Genomic DNA, 18,767 nt, shown 5'->3' on the forward strand with positions numbered 1-18,767 from the left:
TTCCCCGAGTACGTGTGGCTTGTCTCTTCCTGGGCGCCGAGTATTTGCTGTAACAATGGTAGCAAAGTCCTTAACAGTGTCTGGCTCACAGGAAGTAGGAGCAAAGGTTGGTATTATTACTGAGCCGCTGTCTCACACATTTACCCACTCTTTTGGTGCCACTGCTTTCTTATCCTGAATCAGATGGTGGTATCTATGCACTCTACCTCTTGGCTTTCATCCAAAACTTTTATAGAGTGCGTCAAATTCTGCCTTCACAGATGTTCTCTTTTCATGTTACCTTTAAATCATTTAGCTTGCCTACCCCATCTTAGCTCATGGCCCTCCATCTTTCCATCTTATTAAATCTAAAATCTTAGAGTCATATAGACTCCTTTCTTTTTCTGATATCCCAGGTCCGATCTGTTGTACTCCCTGTTATCCTTGTCCAAGCTGCTATAATGTCTCTCCTGGCTTATTGCAGTAGCCTAATTGTTCTCCCTGTTTCTGTCCTTATCCCCATTTAACTTATACTCAATGCAGCAACCAAAGTAATCTGATAAAATAAAAATTGGGCCAATCAGTTACTCCTTTCTTCAAACCCTCAAATGACTTTCCGTCTCAGAGTAAATGACAAAGTTATCTTAATATGAGCTAGGAGACCCTATATAATTGAACTCCTATATCTATTATCTCATCATCTCCTACTCTCCTTCTTGCTCACCCGTATACACAATGACTTCCCCAAATTGGTATTTGTGCTATGGTATGAATTTCTGAGTTCCAATGCATGGCTTTACATTATGTATACACAAATATCTTTTGCTTAGATGTGGCTTTTTTTGGTAAAATTGTTGTTGTTGTTGTTGTTGTTGTTGTTGTTGTTTTAAGTAGGCGCCACACCCAATGTGGGGCTTGAATTCATGACCCTGAGATCAATAGTCACGTGCTCTACTGACTGAGCCAGCCAGGCACCCCTAGATGTGGCTTTTCCATAGCATCTCAAGCTCTGGTACTCTCACCCAGCTAGAGACCATTCCAAGTACGTGTTGTATTTACATTTGATCAACACATCAGTTGTGTCCTCATTCATATAAGTCATAATAAAAATGTTGAACGGATCAGACTGGAGAACAAAGACCTTTTGTTCATCACTAGAGGCTTTTAGATAACGCTACTAAGATGAGTCATCCAGTTGCAAATACATATATCTTTTCACTTTACATTTCTCAATCTTGTTCCTTAGCAAGATGAGGAAATGCAGAAAAGGTAAGTGAATTTCTCAAGGACACATAGCTTGTATGCAGCAGATGTGGATCTAGACTGTTAGTCCAAGGTCTTTCCTAATATTGCATAATACTTCTAGCATTTTTGTATTTTTCACCACACCAAACACTATTTTGCAAATTTTCAATACACATATGTTTATTGTTGATTAATATGCCTTGCCTTTGCCTTCCTGTAAATTAAGTCCTTCATTTAGACCTATGGTTCTCCACTGGGGGCAATTTTGCTTCCAGGAGACATCTGCCATTATCTGGAGACAATTTTTGACTGTCACAAATGGGAAATGCTACTGGAGTCTGCTGGTTAGAGGTCAGAGGTTCTGCTAAACATCCTATGATACACAGCACAGCATCCTACAATGAAGAATTATCTGGTCCAAAATGTGCTGAGATTGAGAAACCCTGATTTAGAACTTAGCTTATTGATTTATAAGCAGTTAAGAGAAGGTCTAAAAGTACACCAAAGCAAGCTGATTATTTTTTTCTCTCTGGTTTCCTTGTTAATGGACCCAGCTTTTAAATAAAACAAAAGAGCACTCGAGCTGAAAAAAACAGATACACAAATAAAACCTTGTAGCCCAGCTCCTTTTAGTACCTGAGGTCCTTGTACTTGTACTGAGAGGTGATAGCCAAGCAACAGCCACCCTCCTCAGCTGGGGTAAAGAAAGTTGTACTCATTACATATTCATGTTTGCAGTGGCATTCTTCACTTAAGAGATTCAGGGCACATCATTAATTAAAGCAATGAATTCCCCAGAAACAACACTAATTAAATCTAAAAATCAAAACAGAATAAAAAGGCAGACCTCATTTTTCCATCCCATCTGAGCAACTGAGAAAAACCATCCAGCTTCAGTAAGCCTAGTGAGGGATGGTGGGATTTATCAAGAAGGCAGACCAGAGGGCTTCACTTACACTTTCTTTTCTCTCCTTTCTTGCTCCTGGTTCCAAAAACGAGCCATAGACAGAGCTGCCAAAAAGCAATAGCTGGTTGGTAGTGGCGGTACCAGCATTTACATGGTGTGGGTTTTATCTTCCTTGAGGAAGCAGTGGGATTCTGTAGCAGCCGGAGGGTTAGGGTTTCAGGAGTCAGAGATCCACTGTTTTAATGAGGACAACCTTGACCCTCTGCTTTTCTCTTCCGTATCTGATATTTGGGCCATCTCATTTAACTCACACACATTTACTGATTACTTCCAGGTCTATATTTTTCATTCCAGGAACTGTGCTGAATGCTTTGTATGCCTTGTCTTTTTAAAATTCTTTAACAGCTCTATGTACTCTTATTCACATTTTCTAGATTATGAAATTCAGGTTTGGAGAAGTAGTTTGCCCAAGAGCACATGTATAGTAAGTGCAAAAGCTGGGGCTCACACCGGTCTTTTATCCGCACTTCATTCTCAACTCCATTGTCTGGTTCAGGTTCCCATTGTTTCTCATCTGGGTTCTTATCCCAGTCTGGACTCCCTGGTCTTGCTTCCTTCCATGCCGTCCTCCACTCTGCGACCAGAATAATCTTTCTAAAATGCAGATCTAATAACCCTAATGACCACAGTCCCCTATTAGTATTACTAAATGATTTATGGTTCTCTGAATTCATCAGATTCTGTGTCTTCACACATGTTGTTTACCCAACTGACATTTAGTTTCCTTAAAAATCCAGCTAAAGGGTCTGCTATATTGAGTAGAAAGGTAGTCATACCTTTCTTAAAACAGAGACCATGTTACCTGCCTTATTATCATCTGTGAAAACAAAAAGAGAGGGGTGCTTGGGTGGCTCCGTTGGTTGAGCATCTGACTTCTGCTCAGGTCATGATCTGACAGTTTGTGAGTTTGAGACCCACATTGGGCTCACTGCTGTCAGTGCAGAGCCTGCTTCAGATTCTCTATCCCCCCCTGTCTCTGCCCCTCCCCCGCTTGTGCTCCCTCTCTCTCTCTCAAAAAATAAATAAAAAACACATTAAAAAATAAAAAAATAAATAAAAATGAAACAAAAAGAGGAAAAAAAATAAACTTTCTGGGTAATCCTAACATGTTTGTGAAATAATTTCCCATCCACAATATTAGAATACTTTGTTTGGTTTTGTTGATTAGGTCATTTAAATGGATTGATTTCATCCAACCGTCTTACTGTTGGATGATGATGAAGTTCACCACTCTTCTCTTTTCTTTGTCTCTAAAATGACAAAAATTTAATTTTTTAAGTGTTCTGAAGCCACCCCGAGCATATTTCATGGATCTTCTTTGCCCTGAAAATTAAATACGTGTTCAGAGTACACGTTTGTGGGTGTTCCAGTTGGCGCTTCTTTCTGTCCACTGACACTTTGACTCATTTGGTCCAATCTTTCAGGAGATGCTGCATCCCGGGAAGTACAGTCCTTCAGAATCTGTTTCACGTGCTTCTCTTGAAGGGCATAAATGGGACTAGAGATTGTATCCAGTGGCAACTCATGAACATCCCTGGCTACCTCTGGTAGCACCCAGTAACTTTTCCCTGTCTGTCACTCCATCTCTACCGTCTTTCTCAATCTTCTCCTACTCTTCCTCTCCATCCACCTGCTCTGTCACTTTGCAGCTCTCTCCGCTCTTACTCTAAATAACCACCCAGTCAGCTTTTGTATTTTTGACACCTCCCCCATTCTGGGGACTCCATTACATGAACTCTAAGTATTAGCCTGGCGATATGAGAGCAGGGAGAGAGGGGACCAAATGGACAGAACCAGGTCATTTATACTGTAATAGTTTAGTCCCACTGCAGTGACAATTTTTTGGTAAGATGGGGTCCCTACTTCCACTTGTAATTATGATTTTAGTGGTGTGAGGAACCTTAGGTCAGATAGTCTACCTTTCTCATTATGTAGGTGAGGGAACAATGGATGCCCAAATAGATATGACTTGCCCATTGTTACTCCACTTGTGAATGCCATAGTTAAGCCAGACCTTCTGATTCAGGGGTCAGGGTATCATCTTAGTAATGCTTAGTAATGACCATATTCTAGAGTTATTCGGTGCTGTTTAAACTCTTCACTTATTGAAATAAATCATACAGAGAAGGACAGATACCGTATGTTTTCACTCTTATGTGGATCCTGAGAAACTTAACAGAAGACCGTGGGGGAGGGGAAGGAAAAAAAAAGTTAGAGAAGGAGAGAGCCAAACCATAAGAGACTCTTAAAAACTGAGAACAAACTGAGGGTTGATGGGGGATGGGAGGGTGGGGAGGGTGGGTGATGGGCATTGAGGAGGGCACCTGTTGGGATGAGCACTGGGTGTTGTATGGAAACCAATTTGACAATAAATTTCATATTAAAAAAATAAACTCTTCGCTTAGTACTAAGCACAGTGCCTCTTGAAAGATATGTGTTCGGTGAGTGTGGGAACAAACATAAAGAGATGCAATTTAACTATTACAATTAAAGTAGAGGATCCTTCTCCCAACCACACTATGACCGAAGAACCAGAGGGAGTAGCAAAATAAATTTGGTCTGCCAGTCTGCTTGTGCTGTTTTAGTTATGATATTTTGTTATAGATTACTTAGGGGTCTAGTATTCTATTTTAATGATATCATGAACCTTTAAAATGAAGGCCAACACATCCCACCCCACCCCAAATGGCTTTTTGAGTTTTTATTAGCTATGTTTTATAATAGTAATAAAAGTAGTAACAAGAATACTAATAGCTATCATTACTGATTGCATTCTATGTGCCAGCCCCCACTAAACACTTATATTCTTTCACTTAATTTAATGTTCAAATAACTCTGTGAGATACCAGCATATATATTATACATATACATATATATACACATTATGTATAATATATATATACACAATATATATATACACATTGTATATACATACATATATACATTATATATAATATATATATTATATGTATACTATATGTAATATAATCTTATAGATTAAGAAATGGATGCTCAGAGGAACAAGATAATTTATTGTCATTTGGCAAATAGTAGAGTCAAAGTGTAAACCCAAGCCATCTGGTCTCCAAGAACCTATGCTTTTACTCACTGCCATATAAAGCAGAAGGTGACAACTCCTACCTCATCCTGCATTGTCCTATATATAGCTCATTCTTTCCTTCAAGTAACTTTTATAACTATGCACTGGTACCAGTGATAAGAATACAAAGTTGAAAAAAACGCTTTTCTACCTTCAAGGAGACTATACTCTAGCAGGGAAAACAGACAAGCAAATTAACAATTGCAAATCCACAATTGTGCTGCAAGAAACCGGTCTCCTAGAGGTGTAAATGTGATACCTGGGGTGCCATCAGAGGCATCAAAACCAGCAAGAGTGGGGATGGTCAGGGAATGCTTGCAGGACCAGCAGGGTATTGAGCTGAAAGTTTAAGCAGGAACAGATGTCATTTAGAGAAACAATATGTGTGAGGATGTGGAACATGATGAACTCAAGGAGTGGTGAGTAATTCTGGTAATTTACTGGAGTAATTCTGGAGGGAGGGGACCATGTGGGGCTCGGCAGAGAGGTTATCTGCAGCCAGGTCTTACAGGGCGTTTGGACCATGTTGAGTGGTTTGGAATTGATCCTCAGTGCCATGAGAAGTCACCGCTGAGTTTTTATCACTGAAATCATGTAGTCAGAGATGGTTTGGGGCATGTACTTGTATTGGGTGGGGTGTGGAGGATAGAAAGGCAAGGTGGGGCACTGGATGGGAGCATGAGAGATTGTGGGCAGGGTGCTAGAGGGGAAGCTGTTGTATACAATCCAGGTACAAAAGGAGGAGAGCAGACAGGCCCCTTGAAGGGAAAATTGGAAAGGAGGAAATGGGTTCCCAAGATTTACAGGAGATCTTCAGCTCCCTGGGGACTCAGTAGATGTCCCTTGTTTGCTCCCTTGACGTTTGACTCTACCCCTTGCTCAGGGAGAATTTGCTACATGTGCTGGCTGTTGGAAGAGAAGGAAAAGGTGAAATGTGAAATGAGTCACGAGGAACTGTGATGAAGAAAGAGAATCAACCAAGGGACCTGAGGGAGGTCAAGAAGGAAGAGATGTTACACCTTAAGTCTTGTATCCCCGTTCCTCTGCCTTCTCTCTTACTCTTTCTCTGCCTCTGCCTCTGTGACTTTAGCACACAGTGCCTTATGGCTAAGAATCCTAGGAGGGTGCAGAACTGAAACTACAGCACAGATTAACTCTAGAATATGGTCATTACTAAACTTAGGGGCCTTTCCTAAAAGAACTGCTTCATGGCTCAAACACACTGCATTGGGGGAGGGCTGAATTCAGGGAACCTCAGTGTTTGCTTCTACAATATTCCTTGAAAAAACCTAAGAAGTGCTTAAGAATAGTATCTATGTTTTTCCATTGATATGTTGCTATGAGTTTGAACCCAGGCCTGTAAAGTTGCTGGGATGCTAATGACCTTTTGTTTATAATAGATCTAAAAGAAGATTCTCAAATTATGCAATCCTCATTGCCAAAAAGCTTTTGGGTGGCCTTTTGAGCAAAATGAAGAAAAATAGCACATAAATTCACACTCATTTTCCAATGTAAATGGCCATTTTATTAAAAAAGGAGTCTATAACAGGGCAATCATAATTTAAATTAACGAGCCCTCAAATAATACTTATTATTGCCAATTATTTTTCATATAATATAAAATCTCTGGGTTCATAAATAACATTCTTTCCCTATTCAGGAAAAGCCGTGCTCAGCAATGTGTTATTCATGACTTAATTATTCTATAGATGCTTCATTCATATGCATGCAGATATATCTGGCAGCATTGCATTTTAATGAAGATGCTGAAAGGCAGCAGGCTATAATTTTTAACAGAGAATTCTGTCAGGGTTGAACAATAGCAGCTCCTGGAGAGGACTAGGAAATAGCATAGCCCAGAAAGAAAATTAAAAACCTATTTAAATATTTTAATTATAATCTTCATTAGTGAAATTTTGAAATCCTTTTGCACATCCAGAGTGTCTGTAGTTTAGAAGCTGTTTTTGCTGGAGGAGAGTAATTTTGAGGAAGGGGAATATTTTCAAAGTTCCATGGGTTGAAGTACGACCCCTACTGAGGGAGCAGGGGAATAGGCCTCTGTTCCTGTGCCCTGCACTTCCTAACCTGACTTCTTTTTATTGAAGTAGTGAGGTCAAAATGACCGATTAGGTCAACCTTGCAAGGTACAATGAGAGCAAGAAGAGAGGGAAGGTTCATTTCAGATTTTTTTTTTTGTATGTGTGTGCTGCATGCACACATATGAGGTGTAGGATTTTAGCACTGGCTGGACGCACCTCACATATCTATCCCGTGACACTCCAGAAAGCTCAGCTTGACTAGAAACAATAAAGAACTATTTTGACTGCAGAGATTGCCTCAATTCTGTTATGGGAGAAATTTCAGAGAAATGACAGAATTGTCAAAAGCACATGAAATCAGCTAAGTAAATTGTGAAACAGGTCATAATTATACTTTTTCGGTTATAGAAATCTGTCTCTACTATGCTTAGGTATTTGAGGACAACTGGGAATTTGCAAGTGCCGTGGCATTTTGGGTATTTAGGAAGGTGTCGCATTTTCTGGAAGGGGATGTATAAGCAGTCCATGCACTACCTTGGGTTTCCTCCTACTTGGTTGAAACGGCTCTTGTTCTCTTCACCAGTGTTGTTTGTGTCTTTAAATCCAATGCACACTTTACTGTGTTCCTCTAAGTCTGCCTCTCAGTAGAATTGAACACAGATGGCAACTTCCTGTCTTCAAATACACTTCCCTGGTGACTCCTGAGACGCGATACACGTGTGCTTTTCAGACTTCTTGTCTTTTCCTTCCTTGTTTAGTTTTTTTTTAATGTTGACCTTCCTTTGATAAACAGAATTTTAATTTTTGTGTGTACTTGATTTTTCAATCTTTTCCTGTATTTTAAATCTTTGAGTAAGGAATTCCTTAACCCAGGTTCATGAAGTACTTCTAAAATTTGTTATAAACATGTAAGGGCTTCTATTTGCTGGTCATATTTTAAGTAGAGATCCGGTCTTTTTTTTTTTTTTCCTGTGTGTCTGACCATTTGTCCTAGAATTATTCATTGAATAGACCTCCCCCTCCTTCATCAATGATCTGTGAAGTCAGCTCTGTCATATATCAAGATTTATACAATTTTATTCAAAATTTATAAAACTATAGATCTGTGTATTAGTTATGTAACAAATTACCACAAATGTTTTGGTGTAAAACAACACAATTTATTACCTCACAGTTCTATGGATCAGAAGTCCAGCTCAGCTGGGTTTTCCTAAATGTCGAAAGTGTTGTCTGGGCCAGGCCCTTATCTGAAGGTTCGGGAGAATAATCTGCTTTCAATCTTATTCAGATAGTTGGCAGAATTCAATTCTTTGAGGCTATAGCATTAATGTCCTCATTTCTTTGGCTATGAACCTGGTCCACTCTTAGCAACTCAAGGCAACCCATAGTCTTTGGCATGTGACCCTCCATGTTCAAAGCCAGCAGAGGCATGTCAATTTCTCATTATGTTTCTAATCTCTGAGTTCATTTTCTTCAGCCAGCCAGAGAAAATTCTCTGCTTTTAAAGGGCTCATTTGATTTGATTATATTTGTTCACATCATCTCCATCTTTCTATATAACATAATCATATATGAGGGATATTTCATCATATTTGACCTCATTCAAAGTGAAGGATATTACATAAGGGCGAGGATCATCGGGAGTCATTCTTGGAATTCTGCCTACCACAATCTGTGAGCTTTCTAACCTGTACCATTGGTTTGTCCTTGTGGCAATATCCACACTATCTAATCAGGTTCTATCAAGAATCCTTTTGGGGTGCCTGGATGGCTCAGTCAGTTAAGCTTCTGGCGTCGGCTCAGGTCATGACCTCATGGTTCGTGGGTTTGAGCCCCACCATTGGGCTCTGTGCTAACAGCTCAGAGCCTGGAGCCTGTTTCAGTTTCTGTGTCTCCCTCTCTCTCTCCCCTCCCCCACTCACACTTTGTCTCTCTCTCTCTCCCAAAAATAAATAAAACATTAAAAAAAATTAAAAAAAAAAGAATCCCTCTAGCATTTTAACTGGAATTGCATTGGATCTATATAGTTTTATCTTATTTATTTATTTATTTATTGATTGATTGATTGATTGATTGATTTAGTAGCCTTCACACCCAGCATGGAGCCCAATGTAGGGCTTGAACTCACGATCCTGAGAGCGACCTGAGCTGAGGTTGAGTTGAACACTTAACCAACAAAGCCAATAAGGCACCCCAGTTTTATCTTTTAGATATTGATTTTTAATTTAAAATATCATATGCCTCCTCATTCATAATTTTGTCCATAAACTTTGCGTATCTTTTCTTTGTTCACATGTCCTAATGAAATGTTACAATGACCCCTGACCCAAAGCAAAATTTTTGACTTGAAGTGCGACTTCTAGAATGGTTGAGTGAGGAAGTCAATCATTTTCTTCTCCCCAAAAAGCAAATATAAAACCAGACAAAACTGTCAAAAACAACCATTTTAGGATTTTGAAAATTGACCAAAGGCATCCATCTAGTTGAGAAGTATTTATTCAAGAAAAACCCCTAAACATCAGTAAGAATGGTGGGAGTCGTGGCATTTTATCCTGGGGCTTCTGCCATTCTACGTTCCAGCTCTGCTGTTCAGTGATTTTACTGGGGGCATGGCAAGCTGTGAGGACTGACAGCCTCCTCCTCAGAGGGGACTGGCTTGCTTTGGAGTGGAACACAGATACCCAAGGGTATTGTCATAAATGATAGGAAAATCCAGGAATAATAGCAAACAATTTAAGAAGGACAATATTGCAGCTAGCCTGAGATCACAATACTGCTTGGATAAGCAGTAGACTGACAGACCAGCCAGAAAATTCAAAGGGAAATCCAGAGATTGAGATAGTGATAGTGGGCCTTCATAAGTGTTCACTTAGCCATGGTGATTTGGAAGACTGTATGCATGCTCCAGGATATACTCACACAGAGGAAAGATCAGATAGGGCCTTGGCTATCTACTTGCCTCTGATGAATGTGAAGCCTTGAGTATGTGGGAAGAATAAGCTAGAGCAGACCTGTAAACTGCCTGAACTTTGATTACACTCCTTAAATACACACAGCCCCATTGGCAAAGAGTGGAAGCCTTACAAGATGTTAATGCATAACCTCTAATCAATCACTGGCTGACCATTCAGCTGTGCTGACCCCTAGGGAGCCAGGCTTAAAAAATAAAACAAAAATACATTAAAAAAAAAAAAAAGAGCAAACATTGATTGCTGCACACTATTGGGAAGACAGACTCTACAGAGTTAATCCTGGCAAGTCATTAAACAAAAAAATCAGCAACAACAACTACCCCTGGAGGGCATAAGAATCCAGAGTTGCTACCATATATTATGTAGAATTTCCAATTTAAAAAAATATATGCAAAAAAAGAGCAAAATTAACAAATATAAACCCAGGAAAGTGTGCCCATACACAGGAAGAAAAATGAATGGGTTCAGGACATGCCACCCCAAAATATGCCAACTTGGCATTTTGATTATTTTGAATTAAAGGCACTTAAAAATAGCAGGTGCAAGAAAGGCAGTCTGATTCCCCCTTTTCCTCCTGACAGCAGAAGTTGAAGGACCAGGAGGAAAGAAACATCCTTATCACCAGAAGTGGAAGTCAGGGTCACGAGAATTCTGTACAAGCCCACCTTGTTAAAATAACTCTTATCTTCTTTTAGTCTCCTTATTTATTTTACTTTTCCACAATTGCCATTCTTGTTCAACCCAGTATATAAGTATTTAGGTTTTGCTACTTCTTTGGGTCTTCTTTTCCTTATGAAGGTGCCCATGTCATATAAACTAACATTAAATAAATTTGTATGTTTTTCTACTGTTAATTGGTCATATGTAAATTTAATTCTTAGGCAGGCCTACCCAGAAACCTTAAGAGGGTAGAGATAAAGCTTTTGCCTCCCCAACAGTTTCTGGAGATGAGAATGGGATTGTACTGGCTGGGACACTGTTCACTCCAGGGACCGCAGCGACAGATCCCGGGACATTGACAAAGTCTGCAGTAGGTAAAGAGTTCTTACATGTCAGTCTCCCAGATCTCTGCCTGTACGTTCCAGTTAGATGAGAGTGGGAAGAGTCTCCTCTTGTCCTTTTCTCTTTCCAAGTTCACATTGGCAGAGGAAAACATTCGTGTAAGCTAGTTCTTGGGGTATAGCAACTCCAGTACTTTCCAAATACTCTTGTTTTTGATTGATTTCCTTCCTCCCAGAGATGGTCATTGTTTTTCTTTGTTTCTGTCTTTTGTGTCACTTGTCATAAGGAGGAGAATTATAGGGTAAAATACAAACATAGGTCCAAGAAGCCTGTTGTTTGAGCTGGCCTCATAGACTGCTAAGTTTATAGTTCTCATCAAGTCAGTATCTGTTTGGACAAACTTTGCTGTGGGTCACAAACTAAAAACCCAACAACTGGCTGATCTTCTCCTTTCATCTTATTTTATGTCCTGAGATCTTAGCTTGTGACTACTGAGAATATCCTCTTTGGTCTCTGCCAGTGTTGGTGGGGGGCGGGTAGGGCACAGGTGGTGGGGTTTTATTAAGGTGGCCAGCCAACAGGCTGGAAACCTAAGACAAGAAGTGACAAGCAGCATTCTCTTTGTCTAACCATGCCAGTTCTCAGGGGAACTGGTCTTAATAAAAGGCCCCAGTCACCTTAACCTTCACTGCCTTGTTAGTGTGGGGGAAGTCCCATCCAAGTATTGCCTATCCTGTGTCACAAATGAGTAGGTCTGGGACTGGGGCAATTTCATGTTCTTATGGGACATTGGAGACACGGTTTTCACAAACACTGTTATCATTTGTGACAATGAAGATCTTTGCTGAAGATCTTTGCTTACTTAGGGTCACTCTAGAAGTGAACTTTTTGGATCGTGGGGCTGCATCTTACATCCATGCTTGGAAAGTGACCTCTGGATCTTTCCATAAAAAGGCTTATTGGATTGAGTGACTACTGAAATAAATATAACCTTGAAGATCCTACTTGTCAATGGGCAGATAATGGATTGTTTGAATTGGAGAAACTTCTATATTTGAAAAAATTTTAGAGAGCTCTCATACTAAACAAATGTCTTATCAGTACTTCTGGGAAGATCAAATTAAAAAGAAGACGCAACTGGGGCACCTGGGTGGCTTAGTCCATTAAGTGTCCAACTTTGGCTCAGGTCATGATCTGGCGGTTCATGGGCTGGAACCCTGCACTGACAGTTCAGAGCCTGCTTGGGATATTCTTTCCCTCCTCGCCCCCTCTCTGCCTCCTCCCTGCTTGCACTTTCTTTCTCTTTCTCAAAATAATAAATAAATACACTTAAAAAAATAGTGGACACAATGGCATGTAATGGCTAGCCTTATCAAGCTTAAAACAAAAATTTTAATCCATACCCACTTAAATCTTCCTTCTCCACCCACTTATACTCCCTGTACCCCCAACTTCTTGTCCCTGACCCTTCAGATGATCTACTGAATCTCTGAGTCCCTCCCTCAAACCCTTCTTCTCAAAATCTGACCTTATCTCCTTAGCAAATTCTGTTAACTCTCAAAACTCCTTCAACTTGCCCTCAAAATCTCTTAAACACCTATCTTGCCTTTCTCTGCAAGATATACAGAGAGCACTCTGGCCTGATCTCCAGGCCTGGAATATACAGGTTACTTATGTAAATGCTGACAGCCAGGAAATAAATTTGCCATAATTTACACCTCTTCCTACTACCCCCGGCTCAGTAAAACAAACTCAGTCAACTCTAGGGCTTTCTATGCAGTGCCCCACCCTGTGGGTGTATCCTGGACCCCTCCCACAGAGAATCCATGTACCTTGGACAGCAGATCCAAAGAATTCCAAAGTATGCTGTTTTGCCTCTAATTCCAGAAGATCCTACCAAACTTAAATTTTTAATTAAAAAAAATTTTTTTTAAAGTTTATTTATTTATTTTGAGAGACAGAGACAGCATGAGTCGGGGAGGGCGGGGAGAGAGAGAGAATTCCAAGCAGGCTCCTCACTGCCAGTGCAGAACCCAATGCGGGACTTCAGCCCATGAACCGCAAGATCATGACCTGAGCCAAAATCAAGAATCAGATGCATAACTGACTGAACCACTCAGGCATCCCTAATTTTTTTTAGGTTTATTTATTTTGAGACCGAGAGAGAGGGAGAGAGTGCACACACTCGAGAGCAAGAGTGGGGGAGGGGCAGAGAAAGAGGGAGAGAGAGAATCTGAAGCAGGCTCTACACTGCCAGTGCAGAGCCTGAAGTGGGGCTCAAACTCATGTACTTGTGAGATCATGACCTGAGCCAAAATCAGGAGTTAGACACTTAAACAACAGAGCCACCCAGGTGCCCTGATCCTGCCACATTTAGAGACGAGTTAGAAAGATGTGTGGCCTTTTACACCTCCATTCAGGGGACCTTGACTGGCTATTCAGGGTTATTCTTCCCACCCATGGTTACATGGTAGTTGTGAGATAGGTTAGATGGTCCCAGGAAGAAAATCACCCCCAGCAGAGGAAACAGGTAGCCAGAACTTCTCCCAGACCCTCCTGCAAGTGGCTCATCCAGGCCAATAGTCAGAGCTTGATAGTGTGGATAATAGAGGTCTTTTCCTCTAAGGTAGTTGGTTTTAAAGTTGAAAGATGCACTCGAAAGGAAGGGGAACATCCTAAGACCTTTGTGGTACACTTTCTATAAACATTACATTAATCCCTGAAACACCAGAATATAGAAATCTTTGAATTTCTGCCTTAGTCTCTCTGATATAAAGAGACAAACCCAAAATAGTGTCACTGGCCGGGGAGGTATCAGTATTATTATTGATATAGCTACATAAGTCTTTGAAAATGGCTTATAGGAAAATAAGACAAAATATTAAAATCAACAGTCATTGCTGTGCATATTGAGTCTTTACGAGAGCAAAAATGATGACTCTAAGAGTAACTCAGAGTCCACTCATTTTTCTCATCAATCACAGGGCCTTCCCTATTTGCCTCCAGACTTCTGCAGATATTGTGAAAAACTAGGGCCTCAGAAAAACAATTATCCTGAACTTAAGTAAAAGGAGGCTCAGACAATTTCCCTAAACACCAGCACCCTCAGAAGGTCCATTTTTCTCTGCCTGTAGGATGATACCCCACTAATTGATGAGATAAACTAATTCTCAGTCACACCTCAGGACCTACTATTAAATTTAAAATTGAGGATTGGAAGCTGTATATTGTTTTTAAAGTTTATTTATTTATTTTGACAGAGAGAGTATGCGCGAGAGCACTGGTATGGGCAGAGAGAGAGAGGGATAGAAAGAATCCCAAGCAGGCTCCTCTGTCAGGTCACAGAGCCCAACGTGGGGCTTGATCCCACAAACCACGAGATCATGGCCTGAGCTGAGATCAAGAGTTGGATATTCAACCTACTGAGCCACTCAGGCACCCCTGGAAACTGTACTTCTTAAGTAACACCGGTGCAGTTCTCTCTACCACTCACTCAGGATTATCGCTGTCATCTCTGATTCTATTTAAGCTGCTGGAGTGTCTGGACAATGTATTCCATTACCCATATCTCAGGCCACCCCAATATCCTTAGTCCCTCTTAATACCCCTCATGCCTTTCTTATTTCTGAATCCTCACCAGTGATCTTTTAGTTAGGGAGGTGGTGTGTAACTTAATGCCACCATACAATGCTGTAAGGAAGGCATTTTTATTTCCATGCCCTTGGACTAAACCTCAAGCTTGCTACTTTCCTTAATGAAAACCTGTCTCAAATTAAAATCCTCTGAAGAAGATGCTACCTTAAAATTTGCACCACTACTCTCTGGGCCTCACATGCAAATGAGACTGGATTGCACTGAGTGAGTGTAGATCCTGTGCAAGTTTCCTGGAAAAAGAGCAAATTTTTCCTATTAGTAGCACAGTATACCCCTCAGGAGAGGCAGAATTAGGAATTGAACATATAATAGACTTTTTTTTTATAGCAGGGTGTTCTTATCTTTACTTCCTCACCCTGTAACATCCTAATCTTGCCAAAAAAAAGGGGGGGGGATTTTATTCAAATGGGAATGAAATCTGTCCATTTGTACAAGATCTAAGGGTATAAACTCCTTTGTAATTCCTCGCCACCCGTGGTTTCTAATCCAGCTACCATTCTTACCTTGATTCCTGCTGACGCAGCCTGGTTTACAGTAATTGATGTCTGCTGAGCCCTCTTTTCAATTCCATTGCATTCTGACTTGCAATTTCTCTTTGCATTTATTTTTAGAGGGAGACAGTTGACATGGAGACTCACATCCCTGAGGGATATTTTGAGTCTCCCTCAATATTCTTCCAAGTCCTTAAAGCCAACTTAGATTCTGTAGCCTTTACCTGAGGCTCCACACTTGTTCAGTATGTTGATGACCTTTTACTCTGTAACTAAACTGCACACAGTGCTCTTATAGATTCTCTCATTCTCCTAAAGGCACTAAAAGCAGCCATAAAGCCTCCCAGAGTCTAAACTTCAATGGGTACAAACAACTGTGACCTACTTAGGACATGAGATATCTCAGGCACTCAAAAGCTAACTCCAAAATGCCTTGACTCAATTTTGTCCATTCCTCTCCCTAAAAAAATGCAACCACATATATTTCTAGGGGCAGCAGGCTATTGTCACCAATGGATTCTTAACTTTGTTGCTTTTGCTAAACTCCTGCATGCTCTCCCCACCATACCACCTCAAAGCCCATTTCCTGGGGCTCCCCCACTCCCTGGAGAGGCATTAATTTTCTTCGAAGCTCTGAAATGAACATTGTCACACCCCCAGATCTCAACTTACCTAATTTTGACAAATCTTTTCAGCTATATTGCCATGAAAATAATGGGATTGCTATAGAACCACCTTTTACCTTTCAGATATGTCCTAAAGCATATTTCTCATATCGGTTGGACCCTGTAGCAGCAGGCATGGTCCTGTACCTGTGTGTGGTATCTGTGGTAGCTGCGACAGCTGCCCTAATTGACGAGGCCAGTACTCTTATATTAGGCTCCCCTGTTCACTTCTATGCTCCCCATGCTGTGTCTGCTCTCTCACAAGTGCATAAGACACAGCATCTCTACATGGCCACAGACCACCTATGAACAAGCCCTACTAACAGTCTTTCCATCATCTTACATCGTTGTAACACTTTAAATCTGACTATTCTATTGCTCCCTGATGATTCCATGTGACTGCCTTGTGACTATAGAATTGGTCCCAAAGCCACCAGAAAGCTTCTTAGATGCCCCTTTAGACAGCCCAGACTTACTTCCATTTTGCGGTGACTCCTGTCAATGACATTTCTGGGGAAACATAATAACTGGTTATGCCTTAGGTTCCCCACATGAAACACAAGGCATACTCTTTGCCCACTGTAAAATCAGACTGAATTGCTAAACTTACAGATCTTACTAAAGCTTGCACACTGATGAAAGGAAAAACTACTATTTGCATTGACTCCAGACATGCTTTTGGAGTCAGCCATGCTGTTGGCACAGTGTAGAAACCTCACAGATTGTTAACCTCTGTTGGTAGTCCTATTGCCAATGGGCATATGATTGGTCCTAATATAGGCTATATACCTCCACCTAAAATTGTTCATTGTCCACCTCATACTAAGGAGACCAATACCGTATCTCTAGGAAATAATAGGGCTGACAAAGGTGCTAAACATACAGCCCGAAATAGGCCCCCTATTTTATCACTACCCAATTTATAAACTTGCCTTATCTTTGATTGATATTATTGATTATCAAATGTCCCCAAATCTGACAAAGACAATGAATACAAAAGCGTGCCCAGTAATTAACCAGATTGTACATTGTGCTAAGCGAACTTCTGTGGTCCTTTTTCTTTTGACCTTTCGGCTTGCACTTATCTCCCATCAATGGGGACATATGTGCAGATGGGGGATAGTAATGGAATTAAGAGATAATTGGTTCTGTTCTGGCATCCACACAATTTCTGACCAAATTATTTCCCAGTGTACTGCTTGTAAATGTCACCAAAGTTTCAGAAGAAACCAACTTGCTTTAGGAAGTCTTCCAAGGCCCACATTGCCCCTTGCAGTACTCCAAATGGATTTTACAGATTTGCCTCCAGCTTTAGGCCATTCCCACTGCATGGTACTTGTCTATGTGTTTAGTGGATGGACCGAATGATATTGAACTAGATGTGCTGATGCCACAACAGTAGTAAAGAAATTAATAACTTAGATTTTTCCTTGTTTTGGCATTTTATGGATTGAATCAGATCAAAGAACTCATTTGACAGCAGAAATAAGTTGCTGCTTGCAAAACCTCTGAGGTACTCATTTCATACCTCAATGATAGGACAAGTGGAACATAAAACTCAAGACATAAAAAGGATTTTAGGAAAAGTCTGTCAAGAAAATGGGCTTAAATATTATCTCTTACCCTTATAAAAATCTAGAATACTCCAAATAGGGGACATGGTTTATCCCCTTTTGAAAAGTAAAGTTCGGTTGCCCTATGCCTACTGGCATCTCTAAACCTTCCATTCCCAGACTGAGTGAACATTATGGGGACTTTAGTGAGCAATGTGAGATTATGATTAGCAATATACAAGAATTAGTTAGGATACTTGGAACAGATCATCAATAGGTAAAAAAAAAAAAAAAAAAAAAAAAAAAAATCACAACCTCCAAACATCCCTTACCATCTGTTTCCACTGGGAAGGTGGAAAGAGCAAGGTTTTTAGAAGATAGTACACTCTGCCGTCTCACTGAGAATGACCTTATCAAGTACAGTAACCATTTACACTGCCATCAAAACAAAAGAAAAATCCTCCTGAATTCCTAAAAGCTATGCCAAACTAAACCCAGATCAGCACTCCCAAGACAACTGGAAGACCATTCCTACAGGTAACCTTACAGTAAGGATTTCTAGGATCAATTCCCAAGCCCAAGAAGCATATGATATCATGAAGTAAACAGCTCTCCCCAAGAACATGGATTAGAAACTATACTTTCATCTATTTTCTCCTTCTACTAAGTCTCCTAGTCTACAAAAACAAAAAATAAAACAAAGTAAAACAACACTGTTCCTTTAAGTGAAGCCTCCTCTTTCTTTGACCATTTACTTAAAGGCTTACTAAAGATTGCTTATCTCAGTCTTATTCTCCCTCTGATCCTCCACTATGGCCTTTTTTTCAAATTGTGTCTTGCTCTTATTAACCCTCACTGTGTTTTTCAACAGGTCAAGCATAGACCTGACATTCCCTTATTCTGGTTTTCCAAACACTGGCCACATTAACTAACTAGTCTGGCTATTGGTCATGTCAACCTCTAGATCATGCAAAAGAACCTGAAATGAGTTTTGTTCCTGCCCATATGAACTACCTCTGGCAAATGGATATATGACAGGGTATGGTATCCACATCCATGAAAACAATATCACTTTGTTTCCCCTTCTGCTAATCGGACAT

This window comes from Lynx canadensis, chromosome C1 (assembly GCF_007474595.2).
Source record: "Lynx canadensis isolate LIC74 chromosome C1, mLynCan4.pri.v2, whole genome shotgun sequence".
Taxonomy (NCBI): domain Eukaryota; kingdom Metazoa; phylum Chordata; class Mammalia; order Carnivora; family Felidae; genus Lynx; species Lynx canadensis.